Source organism: Epargyreus clarus, unplaced genomic scaffold (genome assembly GCF_041222505.1).
Source record: "Epargyreus clarus isolate Ecla_fem2 unplaced genomic scaffold, WU_Ecla_fem_2.2 ptg000015l, whole genome shotgun sequence".
NCBI classification, from domain to species: Eukaryota; Metazoa; Arthropoda; class Insecta; order Lepidoptera; family Hesperiidae; genus Epargyreus; species Epargyreus clarus.
The window spans coordinates 15,104,662-15,126,808 of NW_027332223.1; the positions used below are offsets into that span (position 1 = coordinate 15,104,662).

Below are 22,147 nucleotides of genomic sequence, written 5' to 3' on the forward strand. Positions count from 1 at the left end.
CCGGAACGCCTCGGAACAGTATGTCTCCCTTACCACACCCTTCAAACCAGAACACAGCAGCGTTTAACACTGCTGTTATGAGTCAGAAATAGGTGTGTCGGTGGCGACGGACTCATAACATATGAATATATATATTATGATTTTAAAACTGTAGTGAAGAGTCCAAAAATGTCTACAAATATTCATGTCTCATATTCGAATACGGAAATATCTATCGATATAATATTATCTAGCGATTTGAATATTTGCGCGGAGTTTGCCGCCATTTTGGCAATTTTTATTCGAACAAGTAAAATTGTTTTTTGCCAAGTCAAGCAGTTGTTTTATTCAAATCTAGTTTCACATAACTATAATTGTGTATTTGTTAACATAATTTAAAGTCAAGTTTATGTTACTAGTTTTAAAAAAAAACTAATCTAATTAATCTTACCCGGTAATTAATCTTACCCGGCTGCCGAGGGTAATATTTTTTTAGCGTAAATATATATGTCTTATTTATGGCACGCCATGTAGCCAAAACGGCTTGACGGTTTTTTTTTTATATTAACTCTCCTGTTATAGGAAAAACACAGTCGCCGACAGTCATGGTAAGTCGTTGTTGCGGACTCTCGCTCGCATACTAGTTCCCGTACAATAATAATTCATTACAAAACAAACTCAAAAATCACTTAACAATAACACAGAACCTGTTCCATCTGTACCACGTAATTAGGGTCCGCCGTGACCACGCCCTTGTAGTTAATTCGTTATCATGAGCGGCATCCGTTTCACACTGACTGCAAATTGCTATTAAGAACAAAGCTTCAAATTAATTCAATAAGGAAACGGTCATGTGTTGCTTTGTTAACGAGTTTAAATCACACAATTATCAATTATCAAATTCGTGGAATCATGTTCTACCAAAAAGTTAATTCTTTAGTTAGTCAGAGATGAATATTTTACGACAGTAACTACTTCTCATCTATTGGACTACGCGTTGGTTTGCTAATACAATCTTGATACCAGATAACCAGTTTGACAATAGCACTAGGTACTTATCTTATTTAGTCTACATCCATATAACGTATCGAATAATAACAGTTTTATGCACACCTTATATTCTTTTTACTTATATTTGTATCCATTAAATTTCCATAAGTTTAAATTTTGGACCAGGACATAGCAACTACACTGTTGCAGAAATAGGCGACCGTGAAGCGGAAACTAGCGTCTCTATAAACACACCCATAACTAAGGGGTTAAACTAATTTAATTTCTCGTCGTTAATTATAAATGCCTCACATGTCTCAGGCTAGCTGGAGCCAAGTTTAATCTACGTCATCCACACCCTCTTAACCTTATCCTAGGGTTGCGTTTCAATCCTAGATCACTAGATAAATAGGACACCGACATTTTGAATAGATTTAACCTGACAGTTTACATAGGATGTTCGTAAATAGCATTTTTCCTATTTCTTAATGTTGTTCAATAAAGACGATGGTATAAAAAAAATCAATTATTATTTATTTTTTTAATAACAAAATGTCAAAATTAAGTGCTGGTAAAAACTCGCTCTTCTTTATGCTTTCAGGTACATTCTGTTTTAAAGGAAAGCAAGACTTCTCTAGAACATAAGGTTTCCCAACTTAGTTTCCGGAACATAACATAATAATAAAAATAAAATAAAGATCTCAGTTAAGAAACAAAAGGTCCAAAAGCAAAAAACAGTCTTCCTCTGAAATTTTAGTTCTACTTGCTAATATTCTACAATATAGGAATCTCTTATCGAAACAGCCACTAAAGTTCCACCAGCACCATAATTTAAAACAGCACGAGTCTATTATCTTTACGTAACAAATTAAATAGATAAAATAAATTTGCATGTCGAGGCAACCCTATAACGGCGAATGGAGTAACGGTCTTAAAATATTCTACAGTGTCATAAAAGTATCTTGAATAACGAGTCCCCGAGGACCAAGACGTTTCAGACGCTGTATATTATTGGTGCTGTTTCTGAACTCTCTGTATATATAGCAATATCTAATCTACATGTAAGGGATATAAGAGCAACCTGTATATAGTATAAAGATAGGGATGAACATGACATAAGTAGAGTCATAAGATTTTTAAAAATAAAGCTTTTAGAAGTTGTACGTTAGAAATAAAAATGTGTCTGTTTGATTTAAATAGTATGCTTGTATGTTTTAAATTAGACATATTTTACCAGAGGTACCAAAGCCACACCTATTTTTTCCACTAATAAAAGAGCTGTTAACCTCTGCTATGTTCTGGATTGAAGAGTTTGGTACAGTAGAGGCCGACCTCAAGTACCCCATTCCTATTTTCCGTTGATTACAAAAGTCCATAGGTAGAAGTGGTCACTTACCATCAGCTAAACCGCGTGATCCCTGCTGCTTTACGCAGGGAAATTACCTTATAATGAACAGACAATGTACTCGTAGGTAGGTTTAATGAAATTCATTTTCGAATTGAAATTGCAATAGATTCGATAGTATTTGCCTTCACGTGTTTGTTGGTTTACGTCCACTGATTGCGAACGTCAAATCCGATAATTGCGAATTGTTAGTCCACGTCATTAACATCGCAAATTGTTTTCATTGTTATTATTAGTAAAATGTTTTTTTTTTGCTCTAGTGTAGTTTAATTGTGCCGTAAGCTCTTTTTTCTGTTACTTTTTTTTATATGTACTTGCGCTGCTGTTTGCTGGTTTGATTTGCGTGGCAGGGCAAACGGATTGATAAAAAGTTATCCAACAATGTTTAAGGCCATCCATTAGCAATAATTAATAAGTTTTGCTTCATTCATAAGTATAATGTTACGATATTGTAATAAATATTTATTCGTTCATCATGAACGTTACTATAAATTATAACGAAATGCAAATTGTATAAATGTTAAAAAACATACTAAGTTTTAAAAAATGTGAATGTAATAATAGGTATTACCTATTATTATATTAATAAAAAAAAATGAATAACATTATTAATAAAAATTTGTCCTGCCGGGAAAGATTTAAACCGGACTGAGTGCCAAAAAGGTTACGTAAAGTAACGTTGGGCTCTGTAAGGCACATCACTAACAATAAAAACATATATCTCATTCAGAATCCGAATCAATTCACAATCAAAGTTCAGAATTGATTTTGAATAAAGAACAAGCTCAAACAGGACTTTAAATAACGCATCGGCGCAAATAACAAGACCGACATGATAATCGATTCAGCTATGTTTGCCGCCCGTGTTTGCTCGTTTGTGTCCGCTGATTGCGAAACGTCAAATTGAATAATCGCAATTACTGCCGGCAATCTGACTGTTTACTCTCTGGGTGACGTCACGGACGTTTACATAATTCCCATTAAACAGCAGGATTTATTTACTATTTCTCGATGAATTCGCGTTTTCTTTTACAGAAATAAATGTGAAATGAATTCGAATTGTGTTATTCGAATTCGAATTTTACGAGTTGAGAGAGTTGTTGTTCAAAGGTAGGCAAAACGAATTCGTAATACAAGAAATCCTGGCTTTAAAATATTTATTCCTTGTATTTTTGTCTTTTTGTGCATAAATTCCAGAAATTATAGATTTGTTTTTTTTTAATTTCAATTTTTAAACACTAATGTGTTAGCAAATCTTTAAGCTTCCAATTAGTATAGAAATAATACTGTTTATTTTGAAGTAACGCGCCCATTATGAACTTATTTTTTAAATTAAATATCTAAATAATATACAAAAAGAAAAATAACTAACTTAAAAATCCAACACACTAGGAAAGGGTTTAACTTGATTTAATATTCTCTCTACAATGTTGTTCAACTATTAATCGTGACTGCAACGAGTACCGTCAAAGAAAGTTCCAGACATCGAACTACAAAACTTTTAAGTACTTCGAACCAGTTAATTGAATGTTTCAAACTTTTTAGGTGTCACTTTATAAAGTTGGAACAAACAAAATAATTTGGGATCATTTATTCAATACTATTTTGAAGGTTGGGTCAATTTGTCCCTAGAGACAGTGTGGGTTATGTTTTTATTTAACTAGTACACAGTTAAGGTTAGTGGACAGTGCCGCCCACGGATATATTATTTGGTACAAGTGTGGGTTTCAACCCTGGGGCTTTTGCAACTAGTAGGTAGTGATATGTTATTGTATTGTACCTATCTATGGACATGTTTGTGTGATCAACGAAATGTATAACAGAAATCTCTCTGACATTCATAACTCGGAAATTAAGTTTAGTGATTTAAAATTCTGTTTCTTTCCATTTGACATTTTTACAGACTAAGAGAAATCTTCTCTGGATAAATATGAATCGAATATATCAATAAGTATTGAGGTATTATGAATATAATTGAATTGTAATTGTATGTTAAGTTTAATTACTACAATTTTACCTTCTTAATTTTTTTTTATATAGGATTCATTTTGGGCAACGGATAAGTGGATTCTAATAATAATTATTACAATTGTCCAGAATTGTCCCATAATAGCTCTATTTGAAGTTCAGCCATTAGTAATAGTACCTAAATTAAAGTTAAGTTAGTTAAGTTTACCGATAAATTATGTTAAAACATTTATCTACAGAAACAGCTCGAAGCTACTGAACCATAGTTATAAATCCCCAGCAGGTGCGGAACCCTAATCAAGGATTCCTCGGGCATGCTCTTTATTATTCCCAATGCGAAGGTATATATCAAATCGGATTGGCTGTCCGTCTGCCGAATTAATCTAAACTCCTTTGTGTTGGATTATATATTTTGACACAGTTTTGCCTTGAAACATTGATATTTTACTTATCTAATATAGTTACATTTATTACTTAATAAATAAAACTGAAAGAGTAATAACTTGATGCTGCGACATTATTAAAAATGTATGTAACTGCTTGTTAATATTTTAATTGTCAGAATTTACCATATTTTAGAAGCAGTTATCAGCAGCCTAGTGGTTAAGAAACTCAGCCTCTTAAATTAGGTTAGGTTCAAATCTCAGGCACGCACCTTTGAATTTTTCAAAGTTATGTGCGTATTAGAAATCTATATCCCTTGTTTAACGGTGAAGGAAACCATTGTGAGGAAACCTGTATACATGAGCAATCTTAAAAAAAAATTCAAAGGTATGTAAAGTCTATCAATTCGCACTTGGCCAGCGCGGCTGACTGCGGTCTTATCATTCTCATTTGGAGAGGAGACTCGTCAGCAGTGACAGTAATGGGTTGATGATGATGATGATGACCATATTTTAATGTAATTAATGTGAAATCTGTTGATTCTCGAATAAAAGTTATTGGGATTGTACTGGGTCATTGTGAAATGGTTCTAACTAACGTTTAAATTAATGAGACAAACGTTAAATTTAATATATACGTACATAGGCGAATGGCGGTGTATCCACAAATTACTGGATTTAATTTAGACAAGTTGATTGGCTATCGACTGTCGGAAACACGCCACGCGATTGGAAAACTATTTGTATGTTTAATTATATCATATACCTATATGTTTAGGAGGTCTATTTAGAACTATTGACCGAAATTTGAGTTACTGCATATGCGTTCTATGTAAAGTTAGCACTAAAGGAAGAAAGTTTATTTTATTATATGGTGCAGTTGTTAGATTGAAAAAATCGATCGCGACAAAAGTGCCAGTGACCAAAATCTTATCTTTTAAGCTGGAATCCATTATGGATTACACACTCAAGAAATTCTTGGATCATTTAAGCGGATTTTACAATTACCATTAGCATACCAAAAAACAACGTGAAGTACGAGGTAATGAAAATAAAGAAAAGACGCTGTTGCTAAGATGTTTTATACATGGTTAAACCTAGCAATTATTATCAGACCTAAGCATTATTATCAGCCCAATATAAAAATAGGAATTTAAACATAAACATTTTGTAAAATTGTACTAATACTGCCCTTGTAAATACTATCATTTAAGGCCTTGTACTCGTACGTAATACATTTTGTTGGTAGTTAAATGTGACGTAAAAAGGCTGACTAATATTTCACTTTATGTATTCTTTGTAATATTTCAACTTTTCATATTTTATCAACGTGGCCATTTATTCAGCGCGTCCACGAAACGACTTGTAAAGTGCCCACTACACAAAAAGGTAAAAAAAGTCGTCAAAATTTGAAAAATTCCAACGTATTTTTGTGTGAAATTTCTGTCATATCTGAATGAGCACTTTGAAAATATTTTTCGGCCATTCTACCACTAAATGTCCCTGAAGTCTGCTGAAACAGGATTATTTCAGTGGCGTGTGGTCTGACGCTTTGTGGTTTACGTAGTTTCCAAAAATATACGATAGGAATATATTATTTTTGCTTTATGCAAAAGCGTTGAAAAATACCATTCGCAAATATGGCTTTAATAGTGCGAAGTGATGTTAGAAATATGCGTGGTGGCTGTGCAAACGCCACATTTATTTATTCCTTAGTCTGCAGTGTGACATACAAAGAGACAAAAAGATAAACACACCAAAATCAAGTTAGTAATAATAGGTTCTTTACTATATGAAACCCTAAAAATGTACATCAGATATACTTAAATAACGTGAGGTACCTATATATTTTTTATGAAAGCTGTAACATCAAGCTGCGGTAACAACAGACTAACGTTAGTTACGTTACAATTCGACACTGACTTTAACCAACTAACATAATCAACGCTTCATCGCACACACAAACACAAACATAACCAAATTCAGTTACACCGCGTAACCAAAAACGCTACAAGTTTTGAATATAAACGAAATCATTACAGATTTAGGACGCAACGCGACCTCATCTCACGCAATCAGCCTCAATCAGCTGTTCAAACGGTGGGATATCTTCCGCAAACACGATCGGTATGCGCCGAACGCACCCGATAACGCCCGAATGCTTCCGAATCGGAATCGCAAACGAACCAATTATGCGGCCGATAATTAGTCAAAATAAGGATTTCATTTTTGTATCATCATCATCAACCCATTATTATCCCACAGAGGAGATCCGTGCCAGCAGGCACGGGTCTCCTCTCAGAATGAGAAGGATTAGGCCTTAGTCCAAAGCGCTGGCCAAGTGCGTATTGGTAGACTTCACATATATTTAAAAACTTTTTTTAACGGACTTCAAAAAAGGAGGAGGTTTCTCAATTTGACTCGTCGGTGCTCATATTGGACACGCTGTTTACGCTGTTATCAAATGAAATATATTGAGCGCCAACTTCAGAAATATGTACTAAACCAACATTTATTTCAGTTATTTTTGTAACATAGAAGTCGGTTTAATTTTTTTGTTCTTTTTTTTAATATTATTCTAGTTGTATAAAATAGAAGTAGCGTACAGTCTACCTGATTATAAGTGGTCATTGCCGCGTATTGATTTATAATTAACCCTCCATATACATATGACTTCAAGCACAGATGCGGTAGTGACGAGATCTAAGCTCTTGAAGACTAACTGACTTATACCTCATACTAAAGCCATATACAACCACGTGGTCCAAGTACGGCTTGGTAGACTTGGTTCACCTTTGAGAACTTTTACAAACTCTCAGTTCATCTCTGCTTCAGCGTTATATCAAACAAATAATTAAAAAAAAAAAACAATTAAATTTCTAACTTAGTTTTCAATACCACTTAGTTATAACTAATAAAACTTATTACTTTGCATTTATTGGCGAAGGGCGGAGTTGATTTTTGCATGCACCGTTATTCGCTTATGGCATAACCGAATAACATAACGGTTATCCGAAATGTAATGCCAAAGTTGAATTGTGAAAGTTCGGGCGTCGCTTCTGATTTTAAAGTTTTACGCAAATCCGACAATTAGCGCGCGCCGTGTTCATTCGACAGCATTTACGTTTCAGAACCACTGACCTATTAAATATTAGACTACGGATCTTAGCGTAATAATATCTGAACTAAGAAGTGAAACTAAATGGAAAATTGTTACATTACAAAGAATGTTTGCGTCGTAATGAAAGTGAATACTCTCATCGCTTTCTTACATTCACAGTGACGTACTTACCCACTTGTATCAAAGACGAATACACAAACACCCAGACCCAGAACTGATATCTAAATTGATCATTCAGATGTTTATCGGCCGGGGAATCGAACCCGGAACCCTTTGCGCGTCAGGCCGATGACCACTCCGCCACGCACGTCGTCAATAGAATCTTGTTATAAAACAGGTGACTGTTCCAGTAAGTGAGCGCTTTTATGGTGCACGAGCTTTTGCCCGCGGCGTTACTCGCGCTACGAAGTAATATTTTCATCCCCTATTTTATCCCCTTGGGGGTAGAATTGATCAGAATCCTTTCTTAGCAGATGCCTACGTCATAACATCTACCTGCATGCCAAATTTCAGCCCGATCCGTCCAGTGGTTTGGGCTGTGCGTTGATAGATCACTATGTCAGTCAGTCACCTTTGAGTTATATATATTTAGATTTAGGTATATCTTCAGACATCGTATAAGTCGGACAGGGTCCGTTATAAAACAAAATTTATTTATTTATTAAATCATACCATTCAATACAATTTGTATGATCGTATTTATATCTACTGGAACGGGACCGCCCAGACACGGGCCGCGCCCGTCACATGTATAGAAAAATATTATATTGTCTGGCACGACACATTGAACGTTTGTAGATTTAAATAGGGCTTTATCCGATACTAATTTGTTAAAATCTAATCCTCAAAGAATCTTTTATTGCTATCTTACAGGTGGGTAATTGTATCAGGCGTTACTTTGCGAAAATCCATAATTTTCATTTCTTGCACCTACACGCCACCTTTGTGGGAGGGAGGTTGTTACATACTACATGGTTTAAAATATATACCATCATACGCATTTTAGCGGGTTGTTGCGAAGTAATTTTTATCCTAAATTGATATATTTCAAATTCCGGTTCACGTGAAGAAGCCTTAATATTAAATCCGATGTCCGTCTTACTAAGTGTTCAAAGGTCCGTTTTAAGTTGCTTAAGTAGGTCGTATGAATCACGTACCGAATGCTAACGAGATGAGCCGTGTTATTGATACAAATGAATTTATATGGTAAGTGGTAAGTTTTGTGATTATCGCACACGTAAAAGGTTATTTCCTTTAAAACAGTGTTGATTTAGAATACAAAAATGTGTGTGTTAATTTTGTTGAAAAATGCTTATAAAACTTACAGTTTTAGTGCAAGAATCTACAGATAATACTAAATTAAAATATGTTTTTTATCATGTCGTGTTTCACTATGTTATGATATTATGTGAACGAACTATTTAATTGACTAGTGCCTACTTTGTTTCTAATAGGTTAATTATGGAAACAATTAAATCGTTTTCCATAAAACTTTGATTTAAATATACCTATAGATGAAATTGAAAAAAAAAATGTACCTACTACACGCAGTTTCTTACAATAACAAATTCAAATACAATAATTAATTTTATATTTATATTTTGGGATTTAATATTTTCCCTTCACAATAAATTCAATAGGACAAGTCGTATCCGATATTTAGTGACGTTAGAAGGGAGATACGAGATATAGGGTGGTACGTGTTCCGCATAATATAACCTGATCCGTAAAGCCGTGGCCGGGCGCCGCAACGGATCAAATTAATTTATGCTCCGTAAGCTGTCTGTACCTCTTAGCTTAATTTTGCAGCTTTATTTTATTGCTTACACTACATTAGATGGGTATCTTGCATTTTACACTCATAGAACTGAAATAAGATCCCTGTCTTGTGAATACTACTCACACTTAGATTAAACACATTTTTTTATAATTTATAAGTAGCAACGGAGCATGCAATCCTTATGGTAACTAATATTCATGGACATTTGCAATAAACTACAAACCAGGCAAGATTAGGTTCCCATCTGAGGTCGGCAAATGCTGCTACTCCTGAGTTGGAACGCTCGGAAAAGTAAAAAAGAAAAGTCTCCTAAGAAGTAAAATCATTATTAAGATAAGGAAGTCGGGTAATCGAACCTGGGACGTCTTTGAGACGGACCATTATTGTGACCGCTGTGCTGATCATAAAAATAGCTATAAGTTAAAATTTACGAGGTTAAACGAAAAAACATATTTTTTTATCTTTTGACACTATTTGATAAGGTTTTAATAAATCTGCCATTTAACTTTTCAGTAACTTGCACACTCTACAGTCGACAAACAAGGTATAAACGTTCATCAACTCGATGTTGGCTTAGCAGAAACCATGGGTGCGTGCTGTAGGCGCTGTTTACAATGTTTAGTTGAAAACACGTGTTGGTTTAGTGAAGGTAGTTGCGCGTTTACGACTTTTTTTTAAATAAAACTAAAAACGTCGAGCACGCTACTATACATCTAATATAGTAGCAAATATTCTTTTTTGTACTACTCTTGAAGATAATTAACAAAAATCTTAAATTTTCGGTAAAAGTAATTCCATAATAATAATACCATACCATACTTCCATAATAAGTAGTAGATACCCAATAAAAAACCAACAACTACATTTCATCATCGACCCATTAAACTCCAATGCTTGGGCACGGATCTCCTTTGGGGCACGGACCAAGCGTGAATATTACTCCCTTATAAGTTTCTTTTCAGAAATGTACCTTTACCTTCACCGTTAACGCAAATAATAATTAATTCCTAATACGTGCATAACTACGAAAAAGAGAAACCAAAAGCAGTCACCAAATCCCCATCACACCTTTATGTTAAGCTGCGACTTCATAAATAATTCCTTTCAGACTTTTCTGGGGTTACCTTGTAAATGGGTATTCTTGAAGAGATCCTGGGGCAGGGGTACATTCATATGCATGTATGCGTCGAGAGGTGGGGCGATGTTTAATTACAGAGACGAGAGGCATTCCGGGGTCCTTGAGGTATAGTGCCTTCGAGGATTGGGTTCTATAGGGTAACTGGATCGATGCGGAGTCAAGTATTAGAATATCTATACAAATAAAAATCTTCCTTGAGACGTTTGATTTGAATATAAATAATAATACGTTTGATTTGAATATAAATAAATAATAAATATAAGAAGGCATATTTAGAAGCAAAAATGTAAAGCCGTTTTTGTCTGTCGGTCTATTTGTGTTATGTAGTAAATGGCGGAGGAGATATTGACTATGTTATATTTAATTTTATATTAATGCCATGTTTATTTTCTTTATGATTTCTATGGATATAAAACTCTTGTCTTTCTTATACTACACGAGTTATCATTAACAGTTACTTACACTCAATTCCAAGTAGCATTGCTTTTACGGACTAAGTTGTAAGCGTCTCTTCTATACCCTTCAAATCAAATCAAAATGTTTTATTCAAAATCGGTTCTTTACAGAGCACTTTTTGAATGTCAATACGACTACCACCACTTCACAAGGTGTTTCGTTATGGAGAAGAAGTGGCGAAAGAAACTCCATAACACACATCTTTTTAAAAAATGTGTTTTTACAATGTTAAACTTAACCTAATGGTACATGTGGAGCTGGAACTACTTCAGACCACACCGTTTTGTCAGTCAAATAATCACTTAGTTTATAGTACGCTTTCTACACAGCGTTTGTTTAACGATATGTTTGAACTTTTTTTCTATGAGATTCAAAATGTGGTCGGGTATATTGTAGTAGCGAATACAGTTACCCATGAGAGATCTAGCCACCTTACATAATCTATGTTTAGGATGTTTCATGTTGATTTGTTTAATCCAAGACAGCTCCTCGGCTTTTACAAATATACGAGTACATAGCAGGTGGTAACGTAGTCGAACTAAGAAGTCCTTTAAATCTAAATTTCAAGGAAAACGGTAGTATCTTCCTACATATTTCCTTTACAAAGATACGGCCACATAAAAGATAAAAGGTATTACATCGTGTACTTACGAAATTGAAGATCGCTGTGTAATCAAAGGAGGCTCACCTGCTAACAAAAAATAATATTTGTACATTAGGGATGATTGAAAACATACCTACTTCACTTATGTGGAGTGGAGGGTGGGAACATTATGGTAAATATTATCTTGTAAGCTATAGCGGAACTGTAGTACTAACGGCCTTTCTTGGTGGGAGTCTAGGATTCGAATCCAGTACCCTTACCATGAGTTTTTACGTTTTGACAAATATGACTGTTTTGGTATTTATTTTACGTATTTGCCCATACAATTTCCAATCAGCGGCCCTAGCGGATTGGATAACGTAACATTAAATGTCTAAATTGACAAAATGGTGCTTTGTGTTTTGTCTCTCTTTTTTGCGAACATGTGAGGTGGACAAAAAGACTTGAGCACTTACTTATTGTTACGTTTACTCAGTCTAATAAGCAAACGGAACCATGTAAACTTTACAAGCGCGTAATTGAGCGTTGAGTAACACATGTAACACATGCCAATCTAAACACTCGATGTTATTCAAATAGGAGGTAGAATCATCAGAAGGGCACTACCCTACTGCTGCTTACGCTCTTGTCTTGTGGTTTAAAGGTTTTGATAACGAAGATACTAATATTTTCTGGAGGTCTTCTAACATAGCTTTCAGAATCTCGGGCAGAAGTCTTATCCTATTTTAATGTAACTTAAAAAATCTTGCACAGTAATTAATTAAATACTTTATTTATAAATTCAACTTATGTTTGTAAAATTTTAAAATGAACTCCACGTGTATTTTAATTAATTAAGTTTCTTTTGAAAACACTGAATAAAACTCTTTAAAATCACTGGAAAGAACCGCTTGATTCAAGATTTACTTTCTTAGAATTTGAAGGCACCTCAAGCCGGCAAGTGGGTAGGCTATTCAATAATTCTTCATCCGTACCTCAGAAGTTCTAAGGCAACTGTATACAGGTAAAATCTTAGCTTTACACATATAATTCGTAATGAAAATAACGTCTTGGGAATTTACGTCTGAGATTTTAAAATAAATAAGAATTGATTCTACGTAGACGTGGTTTAATTTGTTGTTTACTATATAGAACAATTTACACAATTTGAGGCTCACGTTAATCTAAAATTTGCGCTCAAAATTAAGTAGATATATTTTGAGCTATCATCATCTGTTTTTAAATGTTTAAGGAAATTGTTTTTAATCAGCCAAATATTTTCAATTTCATCATATATCCCCTCTCTTATAGTAATTTAAACTTTACATCTTTATCTATAAACGTTTATGTATTCTTAAAAGAAAGTAAGTTAACACCCTGAGAAATATCTTACGCGAATCCGAGTCACCCTTCAAAAAGGACTACAATATGTAATTCAATACGCCATTCAGACCACAGTATCCCTCAGCAAAAAAGGATACTTGCGATTCAGGGTACAAAATGAGATCCATTTTCAATCTTATTTTCTTTTCTATATAGACTTTAGACATTTACTCGTTAAAAGATAATGTGTGATTAAGTGTGTTTTGGTTTTTATCACTGTTATTATATCGTTGGTTATTATCATTGGATAGCAGTGGTAAAACCTTGCCGAAGGTCTCATAGGCGGATTGATTGTATAAAAAGTTTCTACCTACCACTTTAAAAACAAAACATCAACAGTTTAAAAATATATCCTATGTTCACTCCCACAATTTAGATCAATCCTACGACACCCCACATAATAAAATCCGTCAAGCCGTTTGGGCTATAGTGCATGCAACGTGTGAGACATACATACATACGAGTACATTCAAAAAACATTAATCTTCACAGTCGGGTGAAAGGACTGCAGCCATGATTTTATAATTATCAAAATAGAAAATAGTTCCAAATGGGTTCCCTTCTCCCAACAAATTCTATGCCTAGAGCCTAGACCTAGGAACAGTAACATGACTCGGTACTGCAGACGACGTCACGGCGCCGTCTGCTTTCACGACACAGAGTACGAACTTTCACAGAAGCGGCATTGTTCAGGGCTGACACTTGCAACACTTTCTATTATTCTGTGACAAGAAAGGAATGTTCAATGTTCATAGTTTGTCTTTATGAACTTGTCTTGGGAGACAGCCCGACGTATCGGTGGAAATAAAAAAACAATTAACCTGTATCCTTAGTATACGTTTTTACAAAAATGACTGTTTTTGTATTTGCCTATACATTTCCAATCAGCGCCTCTTGCGGACTGAATCAATACTGGATAACCGTTACATAATAAAATGAGCAAAAGTTTAAAAAAAAACTGCAGTCTACGGCTTTTGTGATGTTTTAAATATGACCATAATAAATAAATATGACCATAGTTGGCACGTTATGTCTGGACTGAATAATCCGTAGTATTTCCAAAGCCCTAACTCCTTTACGTAGCGGTAGTTCCTAATGTAAAAGTTCTGTTCTGTATGAATATTACTGTAACAGGAGTTGCGAAATATTTTAATGGTTACATCTACCTAACAGAGTTAGCATATTATAAGTTTACGTGCTATGCTCGGTGTTAACGTTATTTTATTTATGATATAGAAGTAGCAAGCAAGCATGGAGTCCGCCTGATAGTAAAGGGGCCCATTAACATATGTAATGAACTCCATATAGAACAGCGGTTATATATTAGATGCGTTGCTACTCGTAATGATGGTCGCCCAACGTGTAATGAGGCATGCATACCCTTCCACCCAAACGCAAGAACTGTGTCACGCGGTAAAGTCTGCGCCAAACTGTTAGTCCGCCCTTAAGTTGTTGCCAGCAGGTGAAGTCATACAATTTGTTAATGCGACGCGATTCATTTTTATATTCAGAGCGGACTAGCAGTTTTACGCGGACTATACCTTACAAATCTAATATATTACTCACGACATTTTTTTTACACATTATGGTAAGCGATAATTACATTACAACACATAGGCCCAAGAAACGTGTCAGTAAGTCGAATCACTTAAGTAGCATTGTTATAAGTTAACTTTCAGAGCGTTAATAATTATTATAAAATAATATTTTACTAAATAATCTGTCATTTTTAATGCAAATGACATTTCTATAATTTTAACTCAATGGCAAATGTAGAGTGTGTAGAGTTACATTCGCCACAGATTTCATATGCTCTACGGATAGACGCGGCTTCGGATTTCTCTGCTCCTTAATAACCCTGCTTGCATATGCGGCATGCGGCGATTTATATCTTTCATAGATATTTAATAGATATACTATGAAAACTAGTAACTATTATAAAAAATAAATCACTGAAAAGGAAAGTAATGTAGCTTATGTTCCATTCACAATGTTAAATTGTTAACGGATTCAAAAACACCACATACATATATTATGTATGTTAAAAATCATTAAGCCGTTTGGGCTGTAGGACTTGCCAAAAATGAGACATACCTACACAGATACGTTCGAGAAACATTACCCTCCGCAATTGGGTAAAAGTTGAAGGGTTATTTTCTTAACTTTACATAAATAGAAAACTCGAATGGGTGAAAAGAATTCGAACGACATAAAAAAAACATCATATAATTGGTTTGAAAAGTGTAGAAAATTGTAGTTAATATTTTGTAGTGCACCCCTAGCCTATAAATACTGCCTTAAACTTTATACGAACATCAGAATGTTTCATAAGATCGTAACAAAAATGGATCAAGCCATTTTTAATATATATTCTACAGTATTTTCGAAGGACTGACACTCGTATGTTCCTGAAAAGACAATAATTTGAAGAACAATTTACATAATACAAGAACAAGTTTCACAATATAGAGCGGTCGCTACCAGATGCAAGCTTTACGATGATTGCCCACCGAGGAACAATAGACACTTATTGTTTTATAGGCCTGTTCACAACTAAACATAAATCCCTATTGTTCTGGAAATGCCCTATCTCTATTTATATGAATGTACTATAATCGGGATTATTTTCTCTTTACGCTGTTACTGTTATTAAATTGTAAATTTTAACGAATCACATATGTCTAAATGCGCATAATTGATAACATTATATACCTATTATTTATTATTAGATATGTTTAAAGTAGAGCGTTAACGGTTGATTTATACCGAAGACATTATACATAGTTTATAACAATTTTTTTCCTTAAATAAGTGCGATTAACAAATGATTTATTTCTACCCAATACGCGGTACACTTATGGAAAATGTGGCTGTAGTTCGTGTCAAAAAATTACATACATATGCTCTAAAAGCATTACCCCCCAAACGGGTAAAACAGAAATAAAATATTATGAAGTGCTGTAAGCGAGGACGATCATAACTTCCGTGCTATCTTTTACTGTAGTTTGTACCTACATTCTAACGTACGTCCAAAAAACATTACCCTATACTGCCGGCTAAAAATCATATCACTCTCCAGTCTTATATGTACAACAATATTTCAAAAAGCACTCCACTCTACAATTGCACTACAAAACAACGGATCGTAACCCAGTTACTTGATTGCCGCTTCCAGCATCGCGGGTTCTGTAAATAAAATTTCATGTTATATTCAATACTTGGCGTTTGGCAAGCGGCGCACGTGCCCGCTAACGATGGGGTTCTATCAAGGAGTTATCGTTGACGAAATAAATTATTAATTTCGTACGCAATACGCTTGGGTACGCGATGTCTTGTTTTCTAAAGATCCGCGTTTGACGCTAAGTTGATATTTGGGATTTCTTAGGGTGTCACAGCACAGTTGTAACTACATATTTCGCTAGAACAGTACCTAGTGTTAGGTGCTACGTTCGGGTTTGAAGGGTTTGATAAAGACACACGAAATATTGCAACGCATATTATGTTGGTATTGTAATCAAACTAAATATACCCAAAAACGACAATTACCATACTTCTGAATTATAATCTCTCATAGGACTCAACCTAAATTCTTCAAGCACGAATATTTGTTTTGTACGCCCGCCGACGAAGTTTCGACTATTTCCGAAATTCCATGCTTAAAATTTACACCGTCGTAAAATTTAACATAATGATTCGATGAATTAACTGTTTAATTTTATTTTTGTAATAGAATCGGAACAGTTTAAGGAGTTTGACTGTAAAATGAACATGTTTCATTATTTGTAAAGTCCATCCGAAACGATCATCTTTAATGGCACTCGAGTAGGAAACGCCCGAAACTTCGCACGAATCTTCGAAACGTGCGATTCACAAAACACGAAAATAGACATACTTAGCGATGGTGGTTATGAACCAGCTACCTGCCAGTATAATTATTTTATAAGCCCAGTACTTAAGTATTAAGATGAGGCCTTTCCTCAATCCTCCGAGAACAATTACCATCAATGTTTTATTACGGACAGCGCTATAAAACAATAATGTCTATTGTTCCCAGGGCAATCATCGTAAACCGCCATCTTTAGCGCGGTTTCGCTGGATTCATACTGATGCTGATTGCAATAACCATTATGTTCAAGATCTAATTTTATTAAGTTAATTTTAACAATACTTTAAAGTGGTGATAAATTCTTGAAAACCATTACCGTCTTATAACCATAACATTACACCTTCTGCATTAAAGGAGTATGTATTTTCACATGCATAATGCATGTATGAAAAATCATAACAATAAATACAATACAGATACAATATAACATTATTTAATGGGGATTGCCCGAAAAGGCTGTATTGACGATTTTATTTCTACCGTAACGTAGCGCTTACATGGGCCGTGCCTGACACGTTTAATGACTGTAGAGTGTACGACTATACGTCTAGTCCGTCTGATAGTAAGAGGCCACTGCCGCCCATGGACACCTGCAATCAACCCCAGATAATTCCTACCTGAGGTCGCCCATCCATGCGCCGCTACCCTGAAAGTAAGCTGGAATGCAGTGCTCAACGCTGCTGTTATTAGGCAGGATTAGGTGTGGCGGTGGTGCCGCCGAAGTCAAACCACAGAGGGTTCTACCACCTTCATATTTCGATGACATACTCTTACCGTAACATATGATATAATAATTACTTATCGGTGATCTACTCTACAGATAATATTTATTTATTAGAAATTTCTCGTGGAAAACTTTGTCAATATGAAAGCTTTATTAAGTTTGAACCAATATAACAATTCGTAAAACAATATTGAATGTCATAAGAAAGTAGGTAAATAAATAAATAAATTAGATTATAATAAGTACAATAAACTTAGTTTTATAACAGTTAAACCTTCAATAAATCGGTTTTGATTGGAAAATATTTATTTTATACGCATTCTGGGAATTCATTCTAGAGCAATTTGGGTGAAGCTTTTAAAGATTTTATATTTGTTAAAATGAAATATGCCTTTTAATATGCTGAGTAATTCTGTGAATATTTTATTGTTAAATGTATTTTATTCATAATTAATGGGATAATATAAAGTAATACGTACTATTTTATATTTCTATCTAACGATAAAGCAGACGGGCTACCGTGTGGAAAGCAGTCACCGTCGCCTATGGATATTTGCAACATCAGAGGAGTCGTCAAGGCATCGCCGGCTTTAAGCCTTATAAGGCGACCATCTTAGTCCTCAGAAAAGCACGTGTATTGGACCTTAGGTAGGAGTGTAATCTTATCTGGGATTGATTTCAGATGTTCATGAGCAGCAATGACTTATCATCAGGTTAACTGCTCGTTAGTTACTTAAATTTTATAAAAAAACAACACTAAAATAATCTTTCATCCTTTTCAACAACTTTTGTTATATAAACGCAACCACACAATAACAAACATAAACTTACGTATTGAGAACAATATTATTTGAGGCCCAAACGGTTATTATTGACATATAACCACGGTTGTGTACAGATAAACATCTTGACAAACAACACAAATATTATTCAAAAGAATGCCGATTTCCCTTTTAACACAGATTCCAGTTTGGTCGGAATAAAATTACGTAGGTACTTACCTACTTATATTGTGTCTGTGTTGTAAATGTAAGTATGAATAAAACTTTATAACTTGCATACATAGGTTATTTATAGATTATATCATTTTCAGACGTCGCTTAACAGGTACTGAATTCAATTCCCGCTCAGTTAGACATTACATTCAATGTCCATATTAATTCGTTTTGTCGTAGATGCCATAATCTGTAAAAACTAATATACCAGGTTCAGGCCAAGGCCGTCCAGCTCCAAAATAGAAATCGAAAAAAAATTACTCAGCCTAGACGGGAATCGAACCCAGAATTTTTTGCGTGTCGGATAAATACTTTCATAGCTGCACCACATTAGTCGATTAATAATGAAGTAACACAACCATCTAATTACCCACACATACCCTACAAGCACGTACAATACAGGCACATACATACAAATACTCACACTCTCATAGACATACAACAACACGTAATTTTTACAACATAAACACAATAAAGTTCTAAAGTACATCCACAACATTAACTAGTCTCGAAATATAATATGAGCCGTCATGAATCTACTTCATGGCCACATTAATAACTATAGAGTGGAGATGGAAAGTCTCGTGAATGGATAACGAATGGACACCTACGTATTAGTATGAATAGGCTACACCTAATAGCCTTTAGGGTTGCCACTTCTTTGTAATTTTAGTAGCATTTTTATTAAATATTACTAAAGGTTTACAAAAAAATGATGAAACACTTAAATTTAAAATTAAAAGTAGCATTGGATTATATCATTCACTTGGTTAAATATTTTAAGCTTGTTTTATAAATAAAATGCAAGGGAATTGAACCCAGAACATTTTTCAAGCCACATATAATCAAATGATATTATAAAAAAATATTAAAGTTTGTCGAGTACCAAACCTGAGACCTCTCGAAAACATTAATCCACGTATATAAACGAGAAAACTTACGATGTCTAGACAGAAAGTTACATTTATCGACACAATAAGCAATAAACTAACATCATTACAAACATCAAACAATCAAGAATAACTTAGCAAAAGCATAACAGTAATAAAACATAACGTTTTTCGCAATAATTGCAAACATTCCTTGTGTACTCAAAAACTTCTGAGATCGACTCGAGCAACTATTGGAAAAGTCATTTGGGACAAGTATTGGGTAGGTTTGTATTGGGGTTGCCGTACTGACAGCGAGGAACGATAAGCGAACGCGTGACAACGTAATTTTTCATGACTCATGACAAATTTACACTTTTGAAGGTGGTAGAACCCTTTGTGGTTCGACTCCGGCGGCACCACCGCCACACCTATTTCTGCCTAATAGCAGCAGTGTTAGGCGCTGCTGTGTTCCGTTTTGAAGGGTGTGGTAAGGGAGACATACTTTTCCGAGGCGTCCCAGCTTAGTCCTCAGGGGTAGCGGCGCATCTGTGGCCGACCTCAGGTAGGAATATGTAACCTTATCTAGGGTTGGTTACAGATGTCCATGGGCGGCAGTAGCCAGTCACTATCAGGACTGCATGCTCGTCTGCTACTTCTATATTGTAAAAAAAAACATTTACGACGTTCCAAGTTACGTAACTTAACAATGTCTCCTAGAATTACAAATTTCTCACTTGGACGAAAGATTGGACAGATTGATTATTAATAACAGCTGTAAGTTTGATCAAACATGATTTGAAATGGCGCCTATAGCCGACCATAGGCATATGGTACGACCTAGGTAGAAAACTATGGCGTTGCTACGAGTTAGGAACTCATGACAGATGTTCATAGCTCATGGAGTAGTTATAAGACTGTATTGACTAGTATTGATTTATATGAAAGATTAAAAATACTAGGAAATTTTATGTTCTTAAAATTTTATGACGCATAAATCATTTGCGTGTATAAGATCAATTTGCTGGTTAGCTAAATAAGAAATCGTATTATAGTATCTCGTTTATAGTTTCCACTCAGACTGGTCAATATTGAGCTTAAGTTAAAATAACAATCATGTACAGTTATTTATCTTATAAATTATTCTGGCGCACTTTCAGCTTCAGATTCTAATAGCATTTTACATAAATGGTTATAATATTTATTGCGGAGTTGCCCTTTTAGTGTAAAAAGGCTATATTTTGAATACATTTCAATATTTTACGCCTGGATTAAAGTTTGTAGACGACATTCGTTACCCCTATTCACTGTATTCCATTAGCAATATTTTAATGTCCTGGGAATAGAAATAATGATTAAATCCTAAGAATGATAAAGATGAATAAATATCGTGTTGACGTCAGTACCCTTACCAAGAGATTTTACGTTTTGACAAATATGAATGTTTTGGTATTTGTTTACGTATTTGCCCATACAAATTCCAATCAGCGCCTCTTGTGGATTGTATCAGGACTATAGTGTCAGTAACGTAACATTAAATGTCTAAATTGACAAAATGGCGCTTTATGTTTTGTCTCTCCTTTTGCGAACATGTACAACTGTGGAATATTTTGAAAAGTCATGGTAAGGGTATAGGTAGTATGTTCTATATGGAGTCTATATGGGTAGCAGTGACCACATAATATCAGCTGGACTGCAAAGTCCTTTGCGACTCCAATCTTATAAAAAACTTACTGTAGTTCATGAACCCCCTTATAAGCAACTCTCAAAGGCGGAATCAAATGCCGGAAAACCAAACAATATTAGCAAGCTCTTCCAATTCCTATTGGCTCAGGATATAACCGAATCGGAATAGGATTGACTGTCCCTAAGGACTAACTCGAAATCTGACATAGTATATAAATAGTCATTTATAGTAGGTATTATATACTACAAGCTGCTAAATAAACTTTTTACATATTAGTGGACTTTTGGCATAGTGTAGACCCATAAAATTGAGTATTAGGTTTTATTAAAAACCAACAATAAATCGTCATCGTGTGAAAGTGCAAATGTACACGACGTCCAATAATACTTAATTTAATCTCAGTTACATTGAATCGAATAAATTAGCAGTTAAGTTAAGGACGTCACTAAACGAAAAGCAACGGACCTTCACAGTAAAATATTCAAAGCGTTTCCAAGAGGCGAGCCATAAATATCCCATAAGTTTACACAGACCGTTCTTTGTAAGCATGATAGCCCTATTAATTTGATAGAAAACCCACTAATTGGAGAAATCTCTGCCTAATGCACTCACTTCGAACAGTTAATTTTATCTTTACGACGATATATTTTACGCGCCATCGATAATATACTGTTTTGAATTTTAGATAATATTTTTTATCGGAGATTCACTTAATACCTAATGGGTTAACTTGCAATAAGTTTAACATTACATTACGATCATAACATTTTACAACTATAGTTTCAAATTTCATACCGCGT

At 34.6% G+C, this 22,147-nt stretch overlaps 1 protein-coding gene across 5 annotated transcripts in view; it reads right to left on the reverse strand.

The window, feature by feature from the left end:
- Positions 1-22,147, reverse strand: part of LOC140748270 (uncharacterized) — a 344,103-nt gene that overhangs the window by 272,602 nt on the left and 49,354 nt on the right. Inside the window, exon 2 of one of the 5 annotated variants that reach the window (XM_073081054.1) lies at positions 11,872-11,908. The exons of 3 other annotated variants lie outside the window; for them this stretch is intronic. The gene's annotated coding sequence lies outside the window, so the exon portion shown is untranslated. Of the gene's footprint in view, positions 1-11,871; positions 11,912-22,147 lie in introns of all 5 variants that reach the window. One more of the 5 variants, XM_073081055.1, reaches the window with a different exon arrangement.